This window comes from Somniosus microcephalus, chromosome 11 (assembly GCF_052327205.1).
Source record: "Somniosus microcephalus isolate GS21.2 chromosome 11, FLI_Smic_1.0, whole genome shotgun sequence".
In the NCBI taxonomy this organism is placed as follows: domain Eukaryota; kingdom Metazoa; phylum Chordata; class Chondrichthyes; order Squaliformes; family Somniosidae; genus Somniosus; species Somniosus microcephalus.
In genome coordinates, this window is record NC_140997.1 from 192,956,780 (window position 1) to 192,977,097 (window position 20,318).

The following is a 20,318-nucleotide window of genomic DNA, read 5'->3' on the forward strand; positions in this document are numbered from 1 at the left end:
GGATGTTACTCTATACATTGAATAGTGTATTGAATACTCTATACATTTTACTTTTACTTATTTTTAAATGTGACACAGAAATTTGCATTTGTGACAATGTGACACCTGAAATGTGATAGACACATCTCAAAACTTTCATATATATATATATATAAAATTAGATATCAACAACCTTTATTGATCTCTGTTTTATGTCATAAAACTTGATTTTAGTTGCACCTGAAATTTTAGGGTGAGTACAATATATTACAAACCCTGGCTGTTTTTGAAGGCTATAGTGTATGGTGCAAGTGAAGCAATATATATATATATATATTTAAAAGTGCTCATCAAGGTGCTGGAGAATAGAATTCTTTCCATTTCCTATATCCAGCATTAGGATCCAGCACTTCCAGGTCTGGTATAGCACGGCTAGATGTGTAATAAAGCTCCCTTTACTCTGCTCAAGCAATAGAGTTCAACCCCAAACTCAAAATAGCACCCCATTTGTGACATTTTTTTCATTTCTCACACTAGCCATCCTGTGGTCACTTTAGGTGAAATCGGTAGTTTTGTTCTGTAGACACATGTCCATAAGAAACTGAATTGACTGTCCAAGCTCTTCTAAGTAAATCATGTACTATCAAAACACTTAACTTTTCTTCAGCACATTAGATGGGAAAGGGTTTAATCCTTTGTGTATACTTTGTCTGGACTCTGTTTTTCAAATAATCTGTTTAACATTGATATTAAATAATTAGAAATGTGACAAACAAATGGATTTTTACGTTTACTGCTTTGTTGACAATGTTTCCTTCTTGAATCAATATACACATTTCTTCTTACAGCTGCAACATCTGCTGTCTGGCAGCTTTCAGTCAGTGGGTGTGAGCAGAGGGGCAGCTGAAAGTTATTAGTGTTAAGAGGGCAGATAGTCCTAAGAGGATGACATCATACAGCAACTGGCCATAAGGGTTTGTTCCCTGATGTTATTCATTAATTTGTTGTTGTCCCTAGCCACTGACACCATCCCTCTCCCTGGAAACTGTCTGAGGCTAAGCCAGACTGTTTGCAAACTCAGTGTCATATTTGACCCCGAGATGAGCTTCCGATCACATATCCATGCCATCACTAAGACCGCCTATTTCCACCTCCATAACATCGTCCGACTCCGCCCGTCTCAGCTCATCTGCTGCTGAAACCCTCATCCATGCCTTTGTTACCTCTAGACTTGACTATTCCAATGCTTTCCTGGCCAGCCTCCCACGTTCTATCCTCCATAAACTTGAGGTCATGCAAAACTCTGCTGCCTGTATCCTAACTCGCACCAAGTCCCGTTCACCCATCACCCCTGTGCTCACTGACCTGCATTGGCTCCTGGTTAAGCAATGCCTTGATTTTAAAATTCTCATTCTTGTTTTCAAATCCCTCCATGGGCTCACCCCTCCCTATCTCTGTAATCTCCTCCAGCCCCACAACCCCCCCGAGATATCTGCGCTCCTCCAATTCTGGCCTCTTGCGCATCCCCGATTTTAATCGCTCCACCATGGGCTGTGCCTTCAGCTGCCAAGGCCCTAAGGTCAGGAATTCCTTCCCTAAACCTCTCTGCCTCGCTACCTCTCTTTCCTCCTTTAAGATGCTCCTTAAAACCTACCTCTTTGTCCAAGCTTTTGGTCATCTGCCCTAATTTCTCCTTGTGTGGCTCGGTGTCAAATGTTGTTTGATATCACTCCCGTGAAGCGCCTTAGGACGTTTTACTATGTTGAAGGCGTTATATAAATACAAGTTGTTCTTTGTAAGAGGTTATGTCATGATGGCCAACACCTTAAACTTTAAAAATGTTTGTGTTCTTTAGACACACTACTGCACTACTGCTGAATATTGGATACTTAATGATTCATTTCAATATTCCGTTTCATGTTGTATAGTTAACCTCATTAACATTTTGAATAACATACATGTACATTTCTGTTTACAATTAAATCTGTTATTTCATTCTGCTGGTTAGTTGACAAGATCTGAGTGTAGCACCTCCTCCACTGGATAGTTCATTCATTGGCACATGCACTGATGGTTCCAGACAAAAACATTAGCAGTAAGACGATGCCTGCCAAAGATAACCCCAATAGCGCTGGACAGATTGCTGAGGAACAGGAATCAGAAGCAAATGTGAGTCCCATTCACTTTACACTGCCTTCGAATCCTTCACAATGTGAAACCTTTCCTTGTGGGATGCTGATTTCATGCTGGGCGCTACTCGGCTGTAAAGACACTGAACTAGCACCAGTGTCTTCTCGAGGAACTCGAGGAACAGCACCTCATCTTCCGATTAGGCACTTTACAGCCTTCCGGACTCAATATCGAGTTCAACAATTTCAGATCATAACCTCGGCCCCTATTACATTTTTACTTATATTTTTCATCCACACCTTTGTTTTGGTTTCCACCCCCCACCCCACCCCTTTCCTTGTTTTTCTCTCTCTCCCACATGGAAGCTGTCTCCCATTCAGCCAGCGCATTTCACACCTAATCTAGAGCCGTCTTTTGTCTCCACTAGTCCTATCACCATCTCGTCTCGTTTTGAATACCTCTTAATGTCTCTGCCTCTCTTTTGTTCTCTTCCAGCCTGGCCTCTTAATCTATTTCATTCCCTGTGCCTCTTTAGTCTTGATAAAGGGTTTTGACCCGAAACGTTGACTCTAACTCCTCTCCACAGATGTTGCCTGGCCTGCTGAGTTTTTCCTGCATTTTCTGTTGTTATACCAGAGTCTTCTTGCTGTGGCCAAAGAATCATGGGTCTACATTTTGCCAGGTGTTGGGAGATCAGCACCTTTCTCTTCAAAGTGCGGTTGATTGGGGGAGGCCCCGCTGATAATCCATACTCTGGCGGCCGCTCAGTGATTTGCCAGCGGCCGCCTGGGCTTGGGCGACAGCACTGCCTGTGGAGGAATGGAGAAGCACACGCTGGGGTCTGCCGCCCGGTGCACCGCAGGTGGTGGCCAATGACCTGCTGCCCTGTGGCCGCGGCGATGGTCCCCGGGGCCTGCCGGCAGGCCCACGATTGCCATTTTTTGGATTGAACGGGGGCGCCCTGCACCCTCCGACTTTCGAACTGCACCCCAAGGGAAAGTTCCTTTTTATTTTTGTGGGGTTGGGAGGAACAGGAGTGATTCTCCATTCTCCATAAAACCAGCCTGGGCCTCTGCCACTCTAGACATTACCCCCCCAACCATGGACCTTTTTTAATTATTCATTCACAGGCTGTGGGTGTCACTGGTGAGGTCAGCATTTATTGCCCATCCCTAATTACCCTTGAGAAGGTGGTGAGCCTCCTTCTGGAACCGCTGCAGTCCGTGTGATGAAAGTACTCCCACAGGGCTGTTAGGGAGGGTGTTCCAGGATTTTAACCTACCTTCTTGCGGCCCAGAGGCCAGTCAGGCTTCTCCAAGACGCTCGCTGCCTGGACCGGGCCTTGTGCCGGGATTACCGGGGACCGGCCAGCAAGTTTGTCCGGCGAGTTTTGCCAGCCAGCTGCCCAAGACCCACCCCATTAGGTGATTTATTCCCACGACCCTCAAAACAGTAGAGCGGTTGCAATATAAACCGTTAATTTAACAGCAGCACTGCACATGCCATTTTGTTCTGGCCACTTTCCCGCTTGCTAGCCCTTATGGACCTTGCCCATATAATGGAAAGTATGTGCAGTATTTTGCTTTTTGTTCATATTGGAAAGGTCGGTTGTTTTTGTGTTGCCACGATTGCTCAGCAATCCACTCGGCAAATGAAACAAGGTAAATTTCACTAGAACTGAGAGTCCTGTTGCAAGATCTGTAATAGAAATGCAACATAATTAAAGTGGACAGTGGACTCTCCCACATAGCCAGGAATCCATGTAAAGAACTTCCTCCTTATCTCCAGCTTAGTTCAGAGCTGTTGAATGTTGAACTCGTATCATCTACTTCTCCTTCCAGGGTTTAAATCACAGACTCTATTTGCCTTCATGTCACCAACCGCTTTATTATCTTGATGATCTGAAGCATATTTTAGTTATTTTAACTAATCCAGAGTTCATATTTATGGGAATTTCTAGTTTATACAGGATAATCAGGATCCCTGCATTCTTCCAAGTAGGCCAGCGTCACATTCTGCTAACAAGGGCTCTGCACTGCTATATTTCCTGTCTGCATTTAAAATGATCACTAATATTCCTAGAGTCATCAAGAATCGTATCATGGCCAAATTCACTACTGGGAGTAATTTATTTTGTGTATGAGCTTTTTTCAAACAGCATTTTCTCTCACACAGAACCTCATGACATCTCTGGAAGTAGACCATGTTCCTTGAAATATGTTTCTGTGCTGTGTTGAGTTAGCATAGCTCATAGATACATAGATACATAGAAGATAGGAGCAGGAGTAGGCCATTCGGCCCTTCGTGCCTGCTCCGCCATTTAATGAGATCATGGCTGATCCTTTAATTCAGTATCCCGTCCCCGCCTTCTCTCCGTAACCCTTAACCCCTTTTGCCCGTAGAAATATATCTAATTCCCTCTTAAATATATTTAATGAGCTGGCGTACACTGCCCTCTGTGGCAATGAGTTCCACAGGTTCACCACTCTCTGAGTGAAGAAATTCCCCCTCATCTCTGTCCTAAATGGTTTAGCCCTTATCCTTAAATTATGTCCTCTAGTTCTGTTCTCACCCGCCAAGGGAAACATTCCTTCTGCATCCAGTCTGTCTAGACCTGTCAGAATTTTATACACTTCTATGAGGTCCCCTCTCAATCTTCTAAACTCCAGTGTGTACATCCCTAAACTACATAGTCTCTCCTCATAGGTCATTCCCGCCATTCCTGGTATCAGCCTGGTGAATCGCCGCTGCACCCCCTCCATGGCAAGAACATCCTTCCTCAGATGAGGCGACCAAAACTGTACACAGTACTCGAGGTGTGGTCTCACCAGTGCCCTGTACAGCTGCAGCAAGGTATCCCTGTTCCTGTATTCTAACCCTTTTGCTATGAAGGCCAGCATACCGTTTGCCTTCTTGACCGCCTGTTGCACCTGCATGCTCGCCTTCAGTGACTGGTGTACAAGAACACCCAGGTCTCTCTGTACTTCCCCCTCTCCCAATCTATTGCCATTTAAATAATAATTTGCCCTCCCGTTCCTGCACCCAAGGTGGATAACTTCGCACTTGTCCACATTATAGTGCATCTGCCATTTATCCGCCCAATCGCCCAGTCTGTCCAAATCGCTCTGGAGCTTCCTGGTCTCTTCCTCTGAGCCCACCCCACCTCCTAGTTTAGTGTCGTCTGCAAATTTGGAAATGCTGCATCCGACTCCCTGATCCAGGTCATTAATGTAAATTGTGAACAGCTGGGGGCCCAGGACAGATCCCTGTGGTACCCCACTTGTTACTGCCTGCCATTCAGAAAATGAGCCGTTTATTCCAACTCTCTGTTTTCTATCTGACAGCCAGTTCCCTATCCACGCCAAAACTTTCCCCTTTATCCCATGAGCCTCAATTTTCCATGCTAATCTTTTATGTGGGACCTTATCGAAGGCCTTTTGGAAGTCCAGGTACACCACATCTACTGGCTCTCCCCCATCTATTCTACCAGTTACTCCCTCAAAAAATTCCAATAGATTAGTCAAGCACGATTTACCCTTTGTAAATCCATGTTGACTCTGTCCTATCCTGTCCCCATTTGCTAAGTGCTCCGCTATTTCATCCTTAATGATGGACTCCAGCATTTTGCCCACAACTGATGTAAGGCTTACAGGTCTGTAATTACCTGCTTTTTCCCTACCCCCCTTTTTGAATAGTGGGGTAACGTTAGCTACCCTCCAATCCATCGGCACTGTTCCCGAGTCTAATGAATTCTGAAAAATCATCCTTAGTGCATGGCTAACAGTTACCCTAATCAGCACTAATACTGTGTACTGGAACTTGTGCAAGAGTCCCATAATGTGATGTCAATCCAGAAAATGAAAAGTATTAGACCCTTAATCTATTTCATACAGGATAAAAGTACTGGCTAAATTTATTCACAATTTAAATGACTTACAGAAGCAAAGTTATAGACATATTTTATACAGCGCAAGTAGTAATTTACAATGGCTCCCTCTGTCAAACTCTTGAAGTTACATGGTCTTGTTGGAAGCAGTTACTTATAGCGTCTGATGCTGCTGATCATACATCAGTACTGCAAACAGAACTGCTCGACACCAAAAAAAATTGTGTTTTACAAATATTTTTGCTGTGAAATTAAATTCATTTTTTAATTAAACGTTAACAGTGTTAACATCTTAGGATACAGTGGGATGACTGGTGATAGTTGTACCTGCAGTTTAAGTATGAACATCACTCTGCTGACTATTGCTAGTTTTTAAAATTACAAATGTTAATGCTCTTATTTTGCTAGTTAAGCAGCAATTAACACAGAATGTATAAATTTACATTCACTCCCACATTGTGAGTGAATTCCTTCCATTTAAAGTTAAAGCACCAGAGGTAGCTAGCAGAGTTGTGGCAGTAAGAGCAGAAAATATTGGTTAAAGGAAAGTCTCAGTGAATTGCGCAGCATGACTGTTGCATCATAGAAACAGGAGTAGACCATTCAGCCCATCGAGCCTGTTCAATTAGATCATGGCTGATCTGTATCTTAACTCCATCGACCCGCCTTAGTTCCGCAACCCTTAATACCCTTGCCGAACAAAAATTTACCAATCTTATAGAATCATAGAATGGTTACAGCACGGAAGAAGGCCATTCAGCCCATCGAGCCCGTGCCGGCTCTCTGCAAGAGCACTTCAGCTAGTCCCACTCCCCCGCCCTTTCCCCGTAGCCCTGCAAAGTTTTCCTTCAGGTACATATCCAACTCCCTTTTGAAAGCAGTGACTGAGTCTACATCCACCACCCTTCCAGACATTGCATTCCAGATCCTAACCACTCACTGCGTAAAAAAGTTTTCCCTCATGTTGCCTTTGATTCTTCTGCCAATCACCTTAAATCTGTGTCCTCTGGTTCTCAACCCTTCTGCCAATGGGAACAGTTTCTCTCTATCTACTCTGTCCAGACCCCTCATGATTTTGAACACCTCTATCAAATCTCCTCTCAATCTTCTCTGCTCTAAGGAGAACAACCCCAGCTTCTCCAGTCTATCAACATAACATAAGTCCCTCATTCCTGGAATCATTCTCGTAAATCTTTTCTGCACCCTCTCTAAGGCCTTCACATCCTTCCTAAAGTGCGGTGCCCAGAATTGGACACAATGGCCTAGAAATTCAGTATAGCCACTTTTGGGGCGTTAAAGTCGGGCGGGCGCTAAAGTTTGCGCCCGCCGGAAAGTGGAGGCCACTTCGCCGATATTCAGTAGCTTTGGCCAAGGAGTTTGCTCGAGCGCTAAAACTGGCGTTGCACGCCTATCTTTAGGCGCTAAGCCGGCGGTGCAGACTGATACCGCCGAGGCCGGGCGCAGCGCAGGTGCGGTCATGTTTTGATTGACAGCAGACACCCTGGCACCGGCCAGCTCTTAAAGGGGGAAGGGTCGACTTGGTCTGTTGCCACGCCCTGGATACTGCAGCCCTCCAGCTAGGCCTAATCACTGCTGCTGGAGAGAAATACGCCAGCAAGGATGCAGAGGGCCCGTGAGCGAGCGCAGCGCTTCTCTGCCCATGATTTAAAGGTGCTGGTTAGGGCTTTGGAGAGGAGAAGCCATATCTTGTTCCCGGACAGTGGCAAGAAGCCTCCCAAGAGGGTGTACAGGAGAGCCTGGAGGGAAATCGCCCAGAGGGTCACAGCCAACAGCGATGTCCCCAGGACTGCTGACCAATGCCGGAAAAAGTTTAACGACCTCACTCGGGTTGTCAGAGTGAGTACCCTTTCCAGTGTCCTCCTCATCCTTGCATGTGCACCTCACATTATGGGCAAAGGGACCTCAAAGGCCTAATGGCCAGCCCTCATCCAGCAGCTATGGCACTGGCATGAACATCAATTGCACTTTCTGCACTTTACACACTGGCCAAGCTATTCGACCATGGGAGGCAGTGCACACAACAACAGGGCACCACACTGGCCAAGCTATTCGACCATGGGAGGCAGTGCACACAACAACAGGGCACCACACTGTACTTAGAGGCCGTCCTTTCTCTTGCAGGCCAAGCTGGCCCAGAATCTGAAAAGCCGGACTGACACCGGGGGAGGCCGTGCCCAGTTCCAGCAGCTCAGTGACCTGGAGGAGCGCGTGGGTCGACTCATGGGTGCCCGGGTGATTGGCCCCGTTGCAATTGGAGATGCCGACCCTGTGCTGGGCCCCAATGGTAAGGACATGACCGTTTGGACCTCTCTCGTTCCCCTTGCGCTTCAGATCTACATCCTTTGCCACTGTCCGACCAATGCGCAGAATGCCACCACTCATGCCTCCCTCGCTGACGCCCTGTCCTCACTCTAAAGCTACTCTTGTGCCTTCCTGCTTTCAGCTGGTGAGGAGGAGGTCCCTGAAGCTGCGAGTGTCAGTCTCTCGGAAGAGGAGGACGAGGAGGAGCAAGAGGAAGGCGGCACATCGGGGGAACCCTCATCCGCGCCAGGGGATGGCAATGGAGGGGACACGTCTTCCCTGGAGGAGAGCCAGGGGGAAGTGTTGCATGGGGGTGTAGCTCCTGGGCCCAGTGGCGTGCAGCCACACGGGAAGGGTCGGCCAGCTCGGCGGCCTTCTCCCCAGAGGGAGAGTCCGGCCTCCAGTCCAGAGACGGTCCTCGCCCAGGAGGTGCGCCTCCTTGATCAAATGTCCGCGGACTTGGATCGTCGGCACACCGAGTTCATGGGGGTTGTGGGACGGTTGCCTGAGGCCATTGAGTCCCTGGCTCATAGTGTGGCCGATTTCGGGGCCTCACAGGCCAGGGGTTTCGAAAAACTCGCGGCAGCACAGGCCAGGGGTCTCGAACAATTCGGGGCATCACAGGACGCGAGTCGGGCACAATTCGGGGCATCACAGGACGCGAGTCGGGCCGAATTCAGGGCATCACAGGACGCGAGTCGGGCCGAATTCAGGGCATCACAGGACGCGAGTCGGGCCGAATTCAGGGCAGCACAGGACGCGAGTCGGGACGACTTCAGGGCAGCACAGGCAGCGAGTGGAGAGTTGATCAGTGGTGCCGTGCAGTCACTGGCTGGTCTGATGCGGGCACAGACCAGGGCAGTACGGGCACTCACTGCTGCCACACTCGCTGTGTCACGCACGCATCGCCAGGGCACCCGCCGCGCTGCTGCAGCACAGCGGTCTGGCCTTCACCAGATTGCTGCGCTTGCTGCAGTGCCAGCCCGGCCGAGTGCCAGTGTCTCTGGCGACCAGCGAGCGCCTGGCATCAGCCAGCTTGCCCCCATTGCTGCAGCCGCCACTGCCACTCCCCCAGCAAAGCTGCGACGAGCTGCTGGAGAGACTGATGCTGCCCAGCCACAGCTGCAGCAGTCAGCAGCCGGCCCCTCGAGGGCCGGAGCTCGTCTAGGCCGACCCCCAAGGGCATCTGCCGTCACGCAATGTGCCCCTCAGGAGCCTTCCCCCAGCCTTGCAACACCCACAGGGCCCAGGTTGAGGCGGAGCAGCAGGTCGGCCAGGGGCCGGAAAAGCCTGGACAAGGACTCGCCCTCTCGGCACACAAAGTAGAGTGTGTTGCCAAATGTTTTTTTATCTGGGGGTGTTTGTGTTCTCTATGGGGGGGGTTTATTTTGGTAAGGCCGAGGATGAAGGCAAATGTTTTTTTATATGGGGGTGTTTGTGTTCTCTATGGGGGGGTTTATCTTGGTAAGGCCGAGGATGAAGGCCATTGTTTTTTTATATGGGGGTGGTTGTGTTCTCTATGGGGGGGGGTTCTTTTGGTAAGGCCGAGGATGAAGGCCATTTGGATGGACAAGTTTTGTTATTCCTCCCCAGGTTGTGGGAGTGAGATATGTTTTTGACTGTTTTTTGGGGGTGTTGTCTGTTTTTGGGTTTCATGTGGGAAGGGCCCTGAGTTTGTTCAATAAAGCTTTTTATTTATTCAGCTTGTCCATGTGTGATGTTTCAAGTGGTTGTTGCGTTAACCGGCTGAGGGCTTGCGGAGCGGCTGCATTCATGTGCCTTCATTGCCGCAAGCCATTCCCTGACAGGGGGCCTAGAAGTGTCGTTCAATAAGCCGCCGACGGACGGCCCTTGGACCTTGTGGCTCCCTCCTGGGCTGGTACTCCTCCTCCTCCTCCTCCTCCTCATGGTCCTCCTGCTCGTCCTCCTGAGGTGGTGGTCCAACGTGAGGTGGCAGTGCCTGAGTCCTGCGGATAGCCAGGTTGTGCAGCATGCAGCAAACGACGACGAACTGGGAGACTCTATCCGGCGAATACTGGAGAGATCCGCCGGAGCGATCCAGGCAGCGGAACCGTTGCTTGAGGACGCCAATCGTTTGCTCTATGATGTTCCTTGTGGCTTGATGGCTTTCGTTGTATGCCTCCTCAGCAGGGGTCCTGGGCGCGCGGAGCGGTGTCATGAGCCATGTACACAAAGGATAGCCTTTGTCCCCGATAAGCCATCCTCTTGGGGGAGGCTGTGCCTGGAACATGTCAGCCACAGTAGTCTGGCGCAGGATAAATGCATCGTGGCTGCTGCCTGGAAAGCGGGCATTGACAGCTAGGATGCGCTGCCTGTGGTCACACACCAGCTGTACATTGAGGGAATGGTAGCCCTTCCGGTTGCGGTAATCCTCGGCATTGTCGATAGGTGCCCGCATAGCCACATGCGTGCAGTCAATGGCGCCCTGCACCATGGGGAAGTCGGCGATCCTCGCAAATCCGAATGCACGCTGCTCCTGCCTCTCTAGGGTCATGGGGAAGGAGATGAATTGGTGTCTCCTTGTGAAAAGGGCATCGGTGACCTGCCAGATGCAGCGATGCACGGCGAACTGGGAGATGTTCGCTATGTCCCCAGCAGCGGCTTGAAAGGAGCCGCTTGCATAAAAGTTCAGAGCCACCGTGACCTTCACTTCCACCGACAGAGACGTCCTGCACATCAGCTGTGGACGCAGATCTCTGTGAAGCAGCTGGCAGATCTCTGCAACCACCTCCCTTCTGAAGCGCAGCCTCTTAACACAATGCGCGGCAGTCATGGTGAGATAGGACACCTGCTGGCGGTATTCCCTGAGTGGGTAAGGCCTACGTTGCCGACGCCTGATGGCCCCTCTGCGTCTAGGCATGGCTGCCCCTCTCACACAGCGTCTGCGAGCCCTTCGCACATAATGCTGGAACTGAGGGTTGGAACCCCATGCAGCCCCCATAATATACTTGCAAACAGTGAAATCACAATGAGTCAAATTTCCAAGCTCTGGCCAGAAGCCAAAGATACCTCTCCTATGTTGGCCCAAATCAGTAAGGTCTCTTCCTTGGTCTCTGTCCAGAAATCCGTAGCACTAAAGTCATTGCAGCAAAATGGCAGCCCTTTATAGTTCAGTCTAAGTGCCCTTTAATTAGCGCTCCCCGAGGCCCGCAGGGCCTCTGCTGCGTTCCACCTCACAGTTCTTAACAGCGCCACGCCCACATTGGGCGGGCGCCACTGAATTTCCGGTTTGGGGCGCACAAACGGCGTTGCACGACGAAATGATGTCATAAGTTGCGCACGCAGCTGAGCGCGCGCAAACACTTTGTGCCGGCGCTAAATGTCAACTGAAGTTGGGCGTAGGCGCAGATCATTCTGCGCCCGGCCGCTAAGTGCCTAGCGCTCGAGATCTACTCCTCTTATGGCGCTAACGGCTGGCGAACGCAACTGAATTTCTAGGCCAATACTCCAGTTGAGGTCGAACTAATGTTTTATACAGGTTCATCATAATTCATCATAAAATGCTGTTGTACTCTATCCCTCTATTCATGAAGCCCAGGATCCCGTAAGCTTTTTTAACTGCTTTCTCAACCTGCCCTGCCACCTTCGACGATTTGTGCACACATACCCCCAGGTCTCTCTGTTCATGCACCCCCTTTAGGATTGTACCATTTAGTTTATATTTCCTCTCCTCTTTCTTTCTACCAAAAAGGAACACTTCGCATTTTCTGCGTTAAATTTCATCTGCCATGTGTCCACCCATTCCACCAGCCTGTCAATATCTTTCTGAAGTCTATCACTCTCCTCCTCACTGTTCACTATACTTCCAAGTTTTCTGTCATTTGCAAATTTTGAAATTGTGCTCTGTACACCCACATCTAAGTCATTAATATATATATCAAGAAAAGCAGTGGTTCTAGAGCAGTGGTTCTAGAACCGACACCTGGGGAACACCCTCTAGTCCGAAAAATAAACGTTCACCACTACTCTTTGTTTCTTGTCACTTAGCCAACTTTGTATCCATGCTGCCACTGTCCCTTTTATTCCATAGGCTTCAACTTTGGTGGCAAGCCTATTATGTGGCACTTTGTCAAATGCCTTTTGGAAATCCATGTACACCACGTCAACCGCATTGCCCTCGTCAACCCTCTCTGTTACCTCATCAAAAAACTCGATCAAGTTGGTTAAACACAATTTGCCTTTAACAAATCCGTGCTGGCTTTCCTTAATTAATCTACGCTTGTCCAAGTGACTGTTAATGTTGTCCCTGATTATTGATTCTAAAAGCTTCCCCACGACCGAGGTTAAACTGAATGGCCTGTAGTAGCTGGGTTTATCTTTACACCCTTTTTTGAACAAGGGTGTAACATATGCAATTTTCCAGTCCTCTGGCACCACCCCCGTATCCAAGGAGGATTGGAAGATTATGGCCAGTACCTCCGTGATTTCCTCCTTAACTCACTCAGAATCCTAGGATGCATCCCATCTGCTCCTGGTGACTTATCTACTTTAAGTACAGCCAGCCTCTCTAGTACCTCTGTATCAATTTTTATCCCATCCAGTATCTCCTCTACCTCCTCCTTCACTATGTCTGTGGCAGCATCCTCTTCCTTGGTGAAGACAGATGCAAAGTACTCATTTAGCACATCAGCCATACCCTCTGCCTCCATGTATAAGTCTCCTTTTTGCTCCCTAATCGCCCCCCCTTACTACCCATTTACTATTTATATTCCTATAGAGCCTTTTGGATTACCTTTTATGTTAGCTGTCATGCTATTCTCATACCCTCTCTTTGCCTCTCTTATTTTCTTTTTCACTTCTCCTCTGACCTTTCTATATTTAGCCTGATTCTCAGATGTATTCTCAACCTGACATCTGTCATATGTGCTCTTTTTCTGCTTCATCTTACTCTCTATCTCTTTCGCCATCCAGGGAGCTCTGACTTAAGTTGTCCTACCTTCCCCCCTAGTGGGAATGTATGTTCTGGACTTATTACATGCAGATAGCACCCTCTAGTGGTAGTTAGTGTATAGCAGTGTTATTGTATAGCAGGATGTTATTTGACCTTCTTCCTGTTTGCCCCGGAAGTAGTATTCCAGGAAGTACCTGCTGAGTTGTGAAGAAAGCTCACATGAGGCAGACATTCTCAATCCTGTTCCATCCTTCTTATACGCTAGGCAAGATGCATTGTCTGTGAGTATTCTTGTTTAGTAACATGATAACAACCTTGTCAGTGTAGTATTTTGACAATACTTTGTCTATAAGAAGTTATTAGCTGTTAGCTACCGAGGTTTAGCTTCAGTGCTATTTAGTTATACAATTAGTCTATTCTGTTGTCATAAACATGTTTATATCTTATGTAACATCTAATGTATAATACTCAGCTCTATGTACAAAACATACTTTGTCTTTGTTTACAGTTTCACAAATTTTATTCAAGTAAAGCTTCAAAACCGCACCCCGTTTCTCGAGGAGTTATTTGAATGAGTGTTTAGCTGACTGGATAACTGGATAAGAGTACGTCTAGCGAGACCAGTACAGTGAAAAGACAGCAATACGGCTAGCTGTGCAGAGAGGAGATCCTCCATGTGGAGCAGCAAGGACTGAGAGTTAAGTGGCCGTCATCTAGGCGCAGAGTAAGCCATCACGACACAGCCAGCTTAAGTCTTCACCTTGTACACCACACTTACCTCACATCATCATGGCAGGAGGTAATACCGAAAACGCTACTCAGCGAGTAGAAGACCTTAAACAGTTAGATGAAACTGAAGAATGTGACAAACTGTCTATAAGCTCTCGTTACTACAGATCATCTGCTGGTTCTAGGTCATCAGCTGGTTCTAGGTCATCAGCTGGCTCTAGGGTAACCATGGCCATCGCCAAAGCACGGGCTAGGCTAGAAGCAGCCCGAGCCAGAGCTGCTTATGCCAACAAAGAAATAGAAATAAAAGTTGAACAGGCCCGTCTCCAAGTTGAACAGGCCCGTCTCCAAGCCACATTAAATGCTCTGCAGGAAGAAAAAGAGATAGATGCTGCATTAGCTGAGGCACAAATATTGGAGGCAGTTTTAATGGAAGCTGATCCTGGGTCAGCTAACAAACCTTTAATTCCCGTTCCACGTCAGAGTCGACTACAGCGCACCACAGATTACGTGAGCGACCAAGCCGACACACAGTTTACGAGAGAGAGAGATGAAGACCCGCACATCTCTACAGATGCAAGCACTTCATATAACATGCCCCATGTCACTAACCAAGGTCAAAATGGACTGTGTGCCCCAAGTCACAGGATCCTCCCCCGCAGAACAGAGGACACCGTGCAGAAAAATGGAGCGCTGAAGAGAGTAAGTCAGCAGCAAACCCCCTCTCGTTTCCTTGAGACCCCCAACAGAGCCCCTACTCAAGGCAACCATGGCACAGGCCCCACCACCTACGACCTTGCCAAATACCTTGCATGCAGCCAGATGGTGACAAAAGGGTTAACCACAGAATCACAGAAACCCCACAGTGCAGATAGAGGCCATTTCGGCCCATCGAGCCTGCACCGACACATATCCCACCCGATCCCCGTAACCCCTACACCAACACATATCCCACCCTATCCCTGTAACCCCACGTATTTAATCCCCCTAACACTAAGGGTCAATTTATCATAGCCAATCAACCTAACCCGCACATCTTTGGACTGTGGGAGGAAACCGGAGCACCCGGAGGAAACCCACGCAAACACGGGGAGAATGTGCAAACTCCACACAGACAGTCGCCCGAGGCCGGATTCGAACCCGGGTCTCTGGTGCTGTGAGGCAACAGTGCCAACCACTATGCCACCGTGCTGCCCACGTTTGATGATAGACCCTAGAATTATTGGGCCTGGAAGTCCTCCTTCCACGGTGCCATATCGGGCCTAGACCTGTCGGCAGGAGAAGAGCTCGACCTCCTTATCAAATGGCTCGGCCCAGAGTCCGCCGGACAGGCACGCAGGATAAAAGCAGTCAATGTGAGACATCCGCCAGCTGGGTTGATGATGGCTTGGGCGAGGCTGGAAGAAAGCTACAGCTCGCCTGAAGCCATTGAAAGGGCTCTCTTTGCCAGATTGGAGAACTTTCCAAAGTTGACAAATAAGGAACCCCAGAAGCTCCGCGACCTTGGAGATCTGCTGTCGGAACTCGAAGCCGCAAAGCAGGATGGCTACCTACCCGGCCTATCGTACTTAGACACTTCCAGAGGGGTAAGTCCCATCGTTGACAAGCTTCCATTCAATCTGCAGGAGAAGTGGACATCATTCGGGTCAAAGTTCAAGCTAAAGCACAATGTTACCTTCCCTCCATTCTCTGTGTTTGCCAACTTCATCTGTAAAGAAGCCAAAGCCAGGACTGACCCCAGCTTCAACTTCTTCTCCTCCCACACAGCACTTGCCAGAAGAGACAAGTTTGACAGACATGGAAAGACACCAATATCTGTCCACAAAACGCAAGTGTCTTCAACCGAGAACACAAGGGATCAGAAGAAATTTGAGAATATGAGCAAACAATGCCCCATCTACAACAAGCCCCATCCATTAAAGAAGTGCAGAGGCTTCAGAGAGAAGTCCCTGGAAGACCGCAAACAGTATCTCAAAGAGAACTCTATATGCTTCAAGTGCTGCTCTTCCACGAACCATCTCGCCAAGAACTGCAAGGTAAATGCAAAATGCACAGAATGTGAAAGTGATCGGCACATTTCAGCACTCCACCCAGGCCCAGCTCCTTGGAAGTCAGAGTCGTCTCCTCCCGCCTCAGAGCACGGCGGGGAGAGAGAGGGAGCTGCCGGTCCGGAGATTACATCCAAGTGCACCGAGGTGTGTGGAAAAGGAGTGAGCGCAAGAGCATGCTCCAAGATATGCCTCGTTAATGTGTACCCTGTAGGACGTCGCGAGGAATCTGAAAAGATGTATGCCATACTAGACGAACAAAGCAATCATTCTCTAGCAAGATCCGAGTTCTTTGACATCTTCAAGGTCAAAGGAAGTCTGTCGCCTTACACGTTGAAGACGTGTGCTGGACTTTCAGAGACAGCTGGCAGGAGGGCCTGTGGTTATGTTGTTGAGTCAGCCGGCGGGAAGATTAGTCTCCCCCTTCCTACACTGATCGAATGTAATCAAGTCCCCGACAACCGTTCTGAGATTCCCACTCCAAATGCAGCTCATCACCACCGTCATCTGAGACGCATTGCAGACGAGATCCCACCTCTTGATCCAGACGCAGACATACTCCTGTTGTTGGGCAGGGACATCCTGAGGGTACATAAGGCAAGGAAACAGAGCAACGGTCCGCATGATGCCCCTTTCGCCCAAAGGCTAGACCTCGGCTGGGTCGTTGTTGGAGACGTGTGCCTCAGGGGTGCTCACAAGCCATCTCAGGTGAACACACTCAAGACTTCCATCTTGGAGAATGGTCGTCCAAGCTACCTTACCCCATGCAGTAGTTAGATTCGAGTGACAGTGAAGTTCAATCATACGGCCCAGCCTCAGAACCCCCCAGCGCTGATCTCCACAAACAGCACACAGATGATGCTCACTGGAGAGAACCCGGGTCAGTCAGTCTTCTGTCGCACCGCCAATGACCACAAACTTGCTCCATCGATCGACAACATGAGATTCCTCCAGATTATTGACAATGAGGTCTCTCGTGACAGCTCTAACAGCTGGGTTACACCCTTACCCTTCCAGAACCCTAGACGACGGCTGCCGAACAACAGGGAGTGTGCCTATAATCGTCTTAACTCACTCCGTCGCACACTAGAGAAGAAGCCAAAGATGAAAGCACACTTCCTAGAGTTTGTCAAGAAAATGCTTGTCAACGATCATGCAGAGCTAGCTCCTCCACTCCAGGAAGGCCAAGAGTGTTGGTAGCTTCCCTCCTTCGGAGTCTATCACCTGTGAGCTATGGGGGTGGTTTGTGGTGGATGGATGGTATGTGGCCACCAGATGGAGACAAAGTCCCCCTCTCACTCCAATTCAGGTGAAGGCCACACCCACCTCCAACACACCTGAGGCAAATGTACCCATTAGCTCAGGAGTTCAAAAGGCAAACTAGTGCATCCCTTCAGGGCCAGGGCCTGAGGGCCAGGCCCAGTACCAGTACCTGAGGAGAAAGCCAGGACAAGGCCAAGGCTGCTGTTGGGGCCCAGCTTGCAGCTGCCACAGAGAGGTCTGCTGTTGAACCCGGGTGGAATGTTGTTTAGTTCTGAGAGCCGGATGTGATCCCTGGACCGGCTGAGAAAGATCCAGTGGTAAAGTAACCCTGGCTTATTGTTTTTGGAGGAAATTGATTTAAGGACTGCCTTCCTAACCACCCGGGGCGGGTGATGGTTTTGTTCTTCATTTTTCTTTTTGAACGTCATATGTTCTTTGGATTTTGCCAGACGTGAACCTTTTTTCCCCGTTTGCTAAAAATAAAACACAGCTAACTGCTGTATTTCATTTACCAATCTTGTGACTGTGCTTGTGTCCTCCATCCCGCATCAACACACCCTTCGGTCTAGGTGGTGGTTGATTGCATATGGTGGAGAATGCTGGCTTTAGCCCTCTGGTGGCTGGGAGGACAAAGCACACATTGTTGAAAACCCTTTGGGGGAGCGACGGAGGCCCTTTTGCAGCAGAAAGAGTTGGATGAGAAGGCTGAATCGTTTTCTCAGCCTGCTTCTCGAAATGCAGTTGCAGGGTTGTCGGCAGCGACACTGGCCTCACTTGGGGGATCTTCCCCTAGACGAGGGAGTGGGGATACGAGTAGCATTCTGGATCCAGATGGTTCACTCAGTGAATTGCGGGATTCCTTATCAGAAGTAGAAGAGAAATACAAAAAAAGCTATGGTCTCCAATGCACAACTAGACAATGAAAAATCTAACCTCGTCTACCAAGTGGATACACTAAAAGATGTTATTGAGGAATTGGAGGAGCAAATGGCAGAGCTATATAGAGAAAATGAGGAAAAATCTAAGGAACTGGAACGACAAAAACATACGTGTAGTGTGTCACAACATAAAGTAGAAGAACTAAAAGAAGGTATTCGGCAAAGAGACGAGCTTATAGAGAAACACGGTTTGGTGATAATCCCAGAAGGCACACCTAATGGTGATGTAAACCATGAACCAGTTGTTGGTGCGATTACAGTTGTGTCTCAAGAGGCCGCTCAAGTGCTTGAAGGTGCAGGAGATGGACCACTAGATGTGCAGCTAAAGAAACTGGCTGATGAAAAGGAAGAATTACTTGCATAGATCAGAAAGCTGAAATTGCAGTTGGAAGAGGAACGGTAGAAGAACTCTAAGATTGAGAATGTGCTCACGGATTCTGATTGACTAGAAAATGGCACAGATCTACAAATTCTTGAAATGCAGAGGGATGCGAATAGGCAGTTGAGTGAGTACAAGTTTAAACTGTCTACAGCAGAACAGGATATTGCCACTGTTGAACAAAATGTTGCCAGACGCGAAGGACAGGTGCTTCGTTATAAAACAGCAACAGAAAACTCTGAAAAAATGGAGGATGAACTAAAAGCAGAAAAGAGGAGGCCCTTTGGTCTGCCTGCGCCCCTTCCCGGACAGTAGCACGCCTAACACACATAGCTCATACCTTCTCCCAGCCTACACAAGAGAATAGCTGCCATGGGTGGCACACCTGTCGTAAGAGTCCCTCTGAAGAGGAGCTCAAGAGAGCCAAAATCCTTGTGATGAAGAGCGTCCAACATGAGTGTTACTCAGAAGAGTTGAAGTGCATAGCAGCAGAACACAACCTACCCCCTCACAGCAGTCTACGGAAGCTGCATCCTATCGTTGACACCGACTGACTTCTCAGAGTTGGTCCTTCTTTTGTCACCAGAGGACTCCAGTGACAAGTAGAGTTAGGATTATGTGGGGTCGTTAACGACCCCAGACGGGGAGTATTCTGGACTTATTACATGCAGATAGCACCCTCTAGTGGTAGTTAGTGTATAGCAGTGTTATTGTATAGCAGTGTCAGGGCGAGGCTGGTTCTGGACCCAAGTGCAGACAGATGAGGCGAGAAGCAGGTATGCAGTCTTAAATAAAAGTACTTTACTAGAATCACACAGGTAAACAGTTACAAACATAGGAGCTCAAGACAAGCTACCACTAGGCAAACGGCTTGTCAAGGCTGAGCACAGAGGGAAGAAACCACAGAACTTAAATAGAAGCAAAAACAGGTGAAACCAATAAACCTGATAAAAGACAGTTAAGTAATAAACACAGGAGAAACTAGTAACAATTAGCAAAGGGAAAAAAACAAGTGAAGGTGCCATCTAGGGGTTACTGAGGGAACTAACCGGCACCCTCACAAGCAGGGTGTTATTTGACCTCCTCCTTGTTTGCCCCGGAAGTAGTATTCCAGGAAGTACCTGCTGAGTTGTGAAGAAAGCTCACATGAGGCAGACATTCTCAATCCTGTTCCATCCTTCTTATACGCTAGGCAAAACGCAATGTCTGTGAGTATCCTTGTTTAGTAACATGATAACAGCCTTGTCAGTGTAGTATTTTGACAATACTTTGTCTATAAGAAGTTATTAGCTGTTAGCTACCGAGGTTTAGCTTCAGTGCTATTTAGTTATACAATTAGTCTATTCTGTTGTCATAAACATGTTTATATCTTATGTAACATCTAATGCATAATGCTCAGCTCTATGTACAAAACATACTTTGTCTTTGTTTACAGTTTCACAAATTTTATTCAAGTAAAGCTTCAAAACCGCACCCTGTTTCTCGAGGAGTTATTTGCATGAGTGTTTAGCTGACTGGATAACTGGATAAGGGTACATTTAGCAAAACCAGTACAATGTACCTCGACTGTAACTGAACTATTTCCTCTTTAAAGGCAGCCCATTGTTCCATTACAGTTTGGCCTGTTAATCTTTGATTGCAATTTACCCAGGCCAGATCCGTTCTCATCCCACTGAAATTGGCTTCCTCCGATTAAGTATTTTTACTCTAGATTTCGCCCTGTCCTTTTCCA

At 48.2% G+C, this 20,318-nt stretch overlaps 1 pseudogene; it reads left to right on the top strand.

Moving 5' to 3' along the window:
* Positions 1-2,082: 2,082 nt before the first annotated feature.
* LOC147111075 (leucine-rich repeat flightless-interacting protein 2 pseudogene) lies at positions 2,083-19,080 on the top strand (annotated as a pseudogene).
* The last annotated feature ends 1,238 nt before the right edge of the window (positions 19,081-20,318 follow it).